The sequence below is a fragment of the Bombina bombina genome, chromosome 8 (genome assembly GCF_027579735.1).
Source record: "Bombina bombina isolate aBomBom1 chromosome 8, aBomBom1.pri, whole genome shotgun sequence".
NCBI lineage: Eukaryota > Metazoa > Chordata > Amphibia > Anura > Bombinatoridae > Bombina > Bombina bombina.
In genome coordinates, this window is record NC_069506.1 from 18,514,766 (window position 1) to 18,524,341 (window position 9,576).

A 9,576-nucleotide genomic window follows, 5' to 3' on the forward strand; every position below is an offset into this window, starting at 1 on the left:
GTATTTTGATACATATTATGGAATACCCTATGCAACTTTTACAATGTGTTTATATGTGTATATATGCCTGTAAATACATTTATACACATAAATACATATGTATACATATATATATATATATATATATATATATATCCATACATATCCATCTTTAGACATGTAAATGTATGTATCTCAACGATAAAGCCCTTTGCCTACTTTTTTCCCTAACACCTGAGAGCTCATATCTTTGAGCCTTCATTACTTTTCTGTGCATTATTTTTTTTATATATCATTTTTATTAGATGGGTTATTATGACTGTAACTGTACTTTGTAATGTACTTTTGATGTGTTTTGTGCAACTTTTTTGTTTTGTGAAACAGTTAACCAGAGCGTGGTACTCATTCTAGGGTAAATTGCGATTGCACTCAACTTGTAATACCAGCGGTAAGCCCAATGAGTGCAAAAACTCAGAGATAAACCCTTTATTGCTTGCACACAAACGTTTGCGCTCCACTCGTAAGCTGACCCTTAACGGGGTATCAAGCTAGGAGGAACAAAGAAAGGAAACAAGGTTTGATGTCATGGGCTTTAGCCCTAGATATTTTTGGAATCTAGCAATGTCCCCGCAGCAATTGGTATGTGAGCAGAAACAGTGATCGGTTTGCTAAAATGTTGCAGGTTTTCTCAATCTCACAGAAACAGCTGATATCAAACATATCCAAAGACTACAAAAAAAATATAAAATAATTCTATCTAACTACATATTTGTTAAAACCAGAGTGTTGTGTATATATATAAAAAAATCTTATTAAGCTATTTTAAAGGGACACAGAAGTCAAAATTAAACTTAATACTCAAGGTGTTCAATAAAAAAACAAGTTATGTCTATTAAATGTACCTCTTTTATTGGTAGGCTTTGTTGAACCTTAGCTTTTTTATATTAGAATATACTGAGGTAGGCTCAGGAGCGTGCAAGTGTCTTTAGCACTATATATCAGCAATGTTTGGACAGTTAGGGATGAATATAAATAACTTGCACTAATCAAGCAAATGCTGTGTAGTATGTTGCTGGGTCACAGTTCAGTCAGTGTAGAAATAAATGGGCAAAATAAATCATAAAAGGACATTGTATAGTTTATTTTTGATAATGTATAATTATGTATCGTGTGGAGAATTTCATTTTCAGCCTTGTGCATCTTTAACAAGGCAACAAGCTCTTGTTTGTGCCATGGTTGAATAACACGTCTTGCATCAAGCTCTTGCAGTGAGCTCTACAGTGAATGATTTCTGCAAAATGCCCTTTAATTCCTATAGAATGTGGTTGTACATTGCACATCAGATCTCCCCCTAATGCTGTAAATCAGGTTGTGCTTTGATAGAGGCATTAAACTAAACGCCATCTGTTTACGTGACTCATCTGCCTGGCTGAGTGACAGCTAAAGTGTGGTGGGGGAGGAGTTTGTCCCTCTTTCCTACGATATTTGTTTTTGCCCCACCTAAGAGGAATCTGTTTCATCTGAACATCCAATGGGAATGGCTTCTATAAATATAATTTAATAATTGTTGTGTATATCATAAATACCAGTGATTTCCTGATGCTGTTAGATAGAGAAAAGACTAAAAGAGAAAAAGAAAAATGTGTGGCAGACAGAAACTTAAATATGTGCTCTGTAAAATAATGGATAAATCACTCTATGATATGGTTCACGGTGACTACAGTTTAGCAATGCCATATAAGTCACCAAAGTATTTCCTCATTAAGTTTCTTCATTAAATGAACCCTGTACTCAAAAATATTCACTGATATAAAGAGCTTAAAGGGACATGAAAGCCACGTTTTTTCTTTCATGATTCAGAAAGAGCATGTGATTTTAAACAACTTTCTAATTTACTTCTATGATCTAATTTGCTTCATTCTCTTGATATCCTTTTCTGGAAAAGCATATCTAGATAGCATCAATAGCTGCTTATTGGTTGCTGCACATAGATGCTTCACGTGATTGGCTCACCCATGTGCATTACTATATCTTCAACAAAGGATATCTAAAGAATGAAGCAAATTAGATAATAGAAGTAAATTGGAATGTTATTTAAAATTGTATTCTCTACCTGAATCATAACAGAAACATTTTGGCTTTAGTGTCCCTTTAATTTAAAGAGAAGGTAAACTTGAGCGTACTCGCTCAAGTCATAGGATATAATTTTAAAAATAACTGAGACTTTCATTCATAAAATCGCTAATTTATTCTTATCTAATCGTTGTTTCCCCCCCCACCGGGCGTTCATCCCCTTTGCACAAACGTCATGGCCCCAGGGGGAAACAACGATTGGTGGATTGCAGATGAGTCATCTGTCAATCAACTGAGGCCTATGGCGGGCGGAGGAACGGTGCTTATCGTTCCGGGATTAAAATGTAAAAATCTGAGAAGATGAGGATAAATGAGCAATTTCATGAATGAAAGTCTCACTCATTTTTTAAATGATATCCTATGACTTGAGTGAGTACGCTCAAGTTTACCGTCTCTTTAAGCATGTGAACTAGCAGAAGTATACCAGCCAATAAGAATTATCAGGCAATAATCATCAGCCAATCAGCTTCGAGTGGTAGGAAGTCCCTATCACCCAATGAGCTTTATTAGGAAGTATACCGCTGAATTAGTTTCAGTTTAAGTTTAAAAATAATTTATTTTAACACATTTCAGGCAAAAAATAAATAAATAACATATTTAAATGATTCTATTTCACATGAATAATAGAAATGTTTGACTGCACTATTCCTTTAATATGTATATACTTGTATTTTCCTATTATTTAAAAATGAAATGTTATTCGTCATGAGTTGGACAGTTGTTTAGAGTATAAATTTATTCAAATATGTTGTAGTTACAACCTACTGGGCTAGACCACAACTGGCGCACTATTGTTAGGGGCGGGTCGCCATAAAAGATATCACCACAACGCTAGCTTGCGCAGATATTACAAGTTGAAAGTAAACACGTTTACTAGATCCCAAATTATATTAGCATATAAGTAAAGACCTAGCGTAAAGTGTAAGGGGAAAAAAAAAGTACCAAACACAACATAAATACATTAAAATAAAGTGTTACCCTCATATATATAAACATTTTTTATAAGGGTTAAAAGGTATATGGTATATGACAAGGTGTTTGCGTTGAAAGGGCTACCTATATTTCTTTTCTATAAATCTATTTATAAAAAATATATACTTTCTGATAAAGGATCAGCATATATGAAAACACATTTAAAGTTATACGAGAGCACAAAAAGAAAATGTTCTAATGTGTTTATAGTATTTTAATATTGCACTATTGCTTGTATATAATTATGTGTGTAACCCCTGCAAAGTTAAAGGGACATTCCGGTAAAAATTTAAATGCACATAAATCAATTACATCTTTGAATAGAAATATATTTGCAATATACATGTATTGGCAACGTTGCTTCTAGTAAAAGTTACCATTTAGTACAAGCACTTAGACTCTCTGAGCAAGTGCTGTGTTCAAAATGCTGGTGCACAGTGCATACTTAAATACACATTTGAAGCAGCTATAGCTTTTACTAGAAGCATTGTTGCTAATACATGAATATTACAAAAATGCTTTATTCAAAACTGAAATGCACCCACGTGGATTACAATTTAGGCTGGAATGTCCCTTTAAAGTAAGCCGTGCACTACTAGGAGATAACTGGACACATATGGTGAGCCACTGATAAGAGGCATTTATGTTTCTAACCACCAATCAGCAGCTATCTCCCAGTGCTGCATTGCTGTTCCTGAGCCTATCTAGGTATGCTTCCCAACAAATGATACCAAGAGAAAGAAGTGCGTTTAATAATAGAAGAAAACGGAAAAGTCTGTTAAAAATACATTTGGAAGCTTAAAGGGACATAAGAGAAAAATAAAAATGTTGTAGTTCAGAATATGCAGTTTTCAATATAATATTTAATTTGCTTTGTTCTCTTGATAATCTTTGTTGAAAAGCATGCCTACTTGCCTAGGTAGGTTCAGCAGCAGCAATGCACTACTGGGAGCTAGCTAAAAATATCTGGTGAGCTAATGAGAAGAGGCATATAATATGTGCAACCGCCAATCATCTGCTTGCTCCCATAGTGCATTGCTGCTTCTGAGAATATCTAGGTATGCTCATCAACAACAGCTACCAAGAGAACAAAGGAAACTTGATAATGTAAGTAAAATGTAAATTTATTTAAAATTGCATGCTGTGTCTGTATCATGAAAGTATCAGGAAAGTTTAATCTGGACTTTACTGTCCCTTTAAAATGGGACATCCAGGTAGTGCAATGCTGCATCTTTAGCAAAGGATACCAAGAAAATAAAGCTAATTACATAGTAGAAGTAAATTGGAAAATCATTTGCTATTCTGAATAATGAAAGAAAAACTTTCTTTCATGCCCCTTTAAGAAAGATAACAAACCTCACCCGCTCACAGTATATAAAACGTATAACACACCTCACCCACTCACAGTATATAAAACGTATAACACACCTCACCCACTCACAGTATATAAAACGTATAACACACCTCACCCGCTCACAGTATATAAAACGTATAACACACCTCACCCGCTCACAGTATATAAAACGTATAACACACCTCACCCGCTCACAGTATATAAAACGTATAACACACCTCACCCGCTCACAGTATATAAAACGTATAACACACCTCACCCGCTCACAGTATATAAAACGTATAACACACCTCACCCGCTCACAGTATATAAAACGTATAACAAACCTCACCCGCTCACAGTATATAAAACGTATAACACACCTCACCCGCTCACAGTATATAAAACGTATAACACACCTCACCCGCTCACAGTATATAAAACGTATAACACACCTCACCCGCTCACAGTATATAAAACGTATAACACACCTCACCCACTCACAGTATATAAAACGTATAACACACCTCACCCGCTCACAGTATATAAAACGTATAACAAACCTCACCCGCTCACAGTATATAAAACGTATAACACACCTCACCCGCTCACAGTATATAAAACGTATAACACACCTCACCCGCTCACAGTATATAAAACGTATAACACACCTCACCCGCTCACAGTATATAAAACGTATAACACACCTCACCCGCTCACAGTATATAAAACGTATAACACACCTCACCCGCTCACAGTATATAAAACGTATAACACACCTCACCCGCTCACAGTATATAAAACGTATAACACACCTCACCCGCTCACAGTATATAAAACGTATAACACACCTCACCCACTCACAGTATATAAAACGTATAACACACCTCACCCGCTCACAGTATATAAAACGTATAACAAACCTCACCCGCTCACAGTATATAAAACGTATAACAAACCTCACCCGCTCACAGTATATAAAACGTATAACAAACCTCACCCGCTCACAGTATATAAAACGTATAACACACCTCACCCACTCACAGTATATAAAACGTATAACACACCTCACCCGCTCACAGTATATAAAACGTATAACAAACCTCACCCGCTCACAGTATATAAAACGTATAACAAACCTCACCCGCTCACAGTATATAAAACGTATAACACACCTCACCCACTCACAGTATATAAAACGTATAACAAACCTCACCCGCTCACAGTATATAAAACGTATAACAAACCTCACCCGCTCACAGTATATAAAACGTATAACACACCTCACCCGCTCACAGTATATAAAACGTATAATACAGTTTATTCTGATAGCAAATAGGCTGTAGGTTATTTATTGTCATTTTGTACCGCGGCACTTACAATAAACTCTTTATCTGCCTCGCTTTGCTGCTAAATGTAATTTAAATGTACTATACCCATATAAAACTTACTGTATTATTATTCCAGGGAGATCTGATCATTCATTTGTATAATTACATTTTTATTATAAGTTTTAATTGACTTTAGTAAAAAAGAGAAAGAAAGAAAAAAACATCTACACGGTCTTGGAAATGCATTTTTATTGCTATAATATGTGAATATAACCCTGATTGATGCATTATATCTCTTCTTATTAGCTACGTTACTTGTTTTTTTACAGCTTTTGTAAAGACAACACAACATTTGTTTTTATTCAATTTTGTTAACTTTTTGTAAATTCCTGCTCAGCAGATAATAAACTTGTAGCCACCACAGAGGGTAAATATATATATATATAGTATATAAGAAGGCTCTCTGGTCTTTTTCAATAGTGAAGTTTTAATAAGTGTGACGTTTCGGGATTCGGGAACACACTCCCCTTCCTCAGACGGTCTCAGGAAGGGGATTGTGTCCCTGAGTGTGTCCCCGAAATGTGCTTATTAAAACTTCACTATTGAAAAAAGACCAGAGAGTGCCTTCCTATATTCTATGTATTGAACCGCTGGCACCCTGGCAATTGTGGATTGAGGTGAGAGTGCTCTTTTTGGGACCATATACAGTTGTATGCAAAAGTTTAGGCACCCCTGACAATTTCCATGATTTTCATTTATAAATAATTGGGTGTTTGGATCAGCAATTTCATTTTGATCTATCAAATAACTGAAGGACACAGTAATATTTCAGTAGTGAAATGAGGTTTATTGAATTAACAGAAAATGTGCAATATGCATCAAAACGAAATTAGACGGGTGCATACATTTGGGCACCCCAACAGAAATATTGCATTTATATTTAGTAGAGCCTCCTTTAGCAGAAATAACAGCCTCTAGACGCTTCCTATAGTCTGTAATGAGTGTCTAGATTCTGGATGAAGGTATTTTGCACCATTCCTCCTTGCAAAACATCTCCAGTTAGTTAGGTTTCATGGTTGCTGAGCATGGACAGCCCGCTTCAAATCACCCCACAGATTTTCAATGATATTCAGGTCTGGAGACTGGGATTGACATTCCAGAACATTGTACTTGTTCCTCTACATAAATGCCAGAGTAGATTTTGAGCAGTGTTTTGGGTCGTTGCCTTGTTAAAATATCCATCTCCGGCATAACTTCAACTTTGTGACTGATTCCTCAATATTATTCTCAAGTATCTGCTGATATTTAGTGGAATCCATGTGACCCTCGACTTTAACAAGATTCCCAGTACCGGCACTGGCCACACAGCCCCACAGCATGATGGAACATCCACCAAATTTTACTGTGGGTAGCAAGTGTTTGTCTTGGAACGCTGTATTCTTTTGTCGCCATGCATAATGCCCCTTTTTATGACCAAATAACTCAATCTTTGTTTCCAAAATGAAGCTGGCTTGTCCAAATGTGCGTTTGCATACCTCAAGCGACTCTGTTTGTGGCGTGTGTGCAGAAAAGGCTTCTTCCGCATCACTCTCCCATACGCTGAATTGTTGAACAATGCACAGTGACACCATCTGCAGCAAGATTATGTTGTAGGTCTTTGGAGGTGGTCTGTGGGCTGTTTTTGACCGTTCTCACCATCCTTTGCTCTTGCCTCTCAGATATTTTACTTCTGGCCTTAACAAGAACTGTGCCTGTGGTCTTCTATTTCCTCACTATGTTCCTCACAGTGGACACTGACAGCTTAAATCTCTGCAATAGCTTTTTGTAGCCTTCCCCTAAACCATAATGTTAAACAATATTTGTTTTCAGGTCATTTGAGAGTTGTTTTAAGGCCCCCATTTTACCACTCTTCAGAGGAGAGTCAAAGAGAACAACTTGCAATTGGCCACCTTAAATACATTTTCTCATGATTGGATGCACCTGTCTATGAAGTTCAAGGCTTAATGGGCTCACCAAAGCAATTGTGTGTTCCAATTAATCAGTGCTAGGTAGTTACAGGTATTCAAATCAACAAAATACCAAGGGCGCCCAAAACCTCATAACTTTACATATTTGAGAAGGACAGTCTCTGATTCTCAGCTCTGTCCTGCAGTTCATCTGATATATCCTTAGCCCCACCCACGAGCACCCAGACATACCCACAAACTGCCCAAACACACCTACAACCTGCCCACTAAGCAGCCCCTCCAAGCATGGCTCCTCCCACAAAACAGCAACCAGTCCACATCAACCTCCTGAGTCCGATACCCAGCCACTAATTACACCCTTTGCTTTTGTGTAACAATTCTAGCTTATCCCACTTTTCCTAGAGAGGTAAGGACTGCATCATGTAAATAGATTACATTTTCTTTGTAATTTACAAGGTTTTGCAAATCAAGAGCAGTTCAGGGATACAATGCTTGCAGGTGGATTTTATATTCCTGAACTCCCCAGGGACAGATTTATAATAAGGCAGAGTAGGCATGCGCCTACGGGCGCCCTCCATAGAGGGGTGCCTTTCTCTGCCTATTATAAATACTGATAACCTTAAATAAGATGGCTGCCGGCAGTGAAATAACAGCACTGTGCATGCATGGTGGCCATCTTTGTTAAGGCCAGGCACGTGTCAGTAGAGGGGTGACAAGGGGCATAGGGCATGTGCCAGTCAGGGGTGGCAGGTGCATTAGTCATGATAACGCTGTGTAATCGGAGGTCTACTCCCGCCCCCATACATACTGTAATACTGACAGCTCCCAGCTCTAAAGGCCTCACGCTGTATCTGGCCCCGAGCTCTACTCTCCCGCTGACCCCCAGATAGACAAGCATTGTCTTCGGTAATGGGTCCCACTGCAAGGACACACAGTTAAGAGGGGACAAGATGGCATCGGCCTGGGCAACTGAAACTGGGGCAGGTTGAGGTGACGAAATGGTGCAGTGCAGGGGGAGAGGGCCTGTGGAGCCTATGTGCGGTGATGTGTGTATTATACAGTGATGTGTGTTATATGCAGGGATGGCACTGGGTGTAATATACAGATGTGTGTGTTATATGCAGAGCTGTGTTTAAAAAAACAGATATGGCACTGGGTGTAATATGCAGAGATGTGTGTAATATATAGAGATGACACTGGGTGTAATATACAGAGGTTTTGTGTTGTATGCAAGGATGGTACTGTGTGTTTTATGCAGAGATTTGTGTAATATACAGAGATGGCACTGGGTGTAATATGCACATATGCAGAGGTGTGTGTAATATACAGAGGTGTGTGTTATATAAAGACATGGCACTGTGTGTTATATGTAGAGATGTGTGTACTATACATTGATGGTGCTGGGTGTAATATGCAGAGGTGTGTATGTAATATTCAGAGGTGGCACTGGGTATAATATTCAGAGGTGGCACTGGGTGTAATATGCCAGCGGCCATTTTAGTTAATGTAGCCAGCACATCGGTGTGGGGGGGGCGCTTCAGCTGTAAATCCGGCCCTGGCTGTGGCCAATTAGGGACAGGTGTAAATGACCCTGTGCTATAAAATAAGCTATAACAGGATAGTCAGTTTCACAATCACAATGTAAAACATTGTAAAAACTGCTAAATGAAAATGTCATGTGCTAGAGCATTTTATGATTGTACTATCACTTGCATTTACCTATGTGTTTAACACCTGCAAATGACAATTAAGGACACTCCGTTGAAAATTTAAATGCACATAGATTAATTACATCTTTGAATATAAACATCTGCAATATAAATGTATTAGCAAAAATGCTTCTAGTAAAAGTTATTACTGT